This window comes from Empidonax traillii, unplaced genomic scaffold, assembly GCF_003031625.1.
Source record: "Empidonax traillii isolate 1590-97213 ecotype Southwest subspecies unplaced genomic scaffold, ASM303162v1 scaffold353:size574767, whole genome shotgun sequence".
Classification (NCBI taxonomy): Eukaryota; Metazoa; Chordata; class Aves; order Passeriformes; family Tyrannidae; genus Empidonax; species Empidonax traillii.
This window is the reverse complement of record NW_020955546.1, coordinates 512,640-513,442: the sequence shown is the minus strand read 5'-3', so window position 1 is coordinate 513,442 and position 803 is coordinate 512,640.

The following is an 803-nucleotide window of genomic DNA, read 5'->3' as shown; positions in this document are numbered from 1 at the left end:
TATATTGTATTCCTCTCATTGGAGAGCCCAAAGAAGGGCTCCAGGAGGTCATAAATCCCCATGGGGGGGACATAGCTGAAGACATCACTTTCATTCCAAAGATCCAAGGCTTTCATTTCCTAAAGGTGATCATCGATATTGGTTGTAAATTAACTGTATGTAAACAGAGCCTTTATAGTAAAAATTCCCTAAGTTTCCCCTTGTCATGCTCTTGGAATTCGAAGCTGGCTCAAACTTTTGGAGCATGTCCACTCTGTGTTCTCATTCACCGATGCAGAAAACTCGCCGAGTCTTGTCCTTACCCCCTTTTTATACCACTACCTGTGTACAGATTTTTACCCTCCCTTTACCCACAGGCTGTGCACAGGAACCAGCATTTGCTTTGTTTTCTGGAGCACTGCAAGCCCCGGCTCACAGCGTCGCCTCTCCCAGCCAGCGGTAAGTTGTGTTTTCCTCAAACCATTCCACCTCGATTTGGGAGGGGAAAAAAAAAAAAAAAAATCCAAAGGGACTTTTGACCTTACAAGATGAAAGCGGTAAGTAATAACGGGGAGAGCTCGCTTTGAAAAAACAAACAAACAAACAAACAAACAAAAAATCAGGGGAAAAAATTCAAGGGTTTTTTTCCTCTGTTTCCACTGTTCCTCCCTTGCCTCCCACCTCTGTTACCTATGACACCACCTCACCTTAAAGGCACTTTTCCACCTCAGCCACCTTGCAGCCACTCACACCACCTTCCCTATCAAGCCTCGAAGCAAAAAAAAAAGTGACGTGGACAAAAAAAAAAAAAAAAAAAAAAAAAA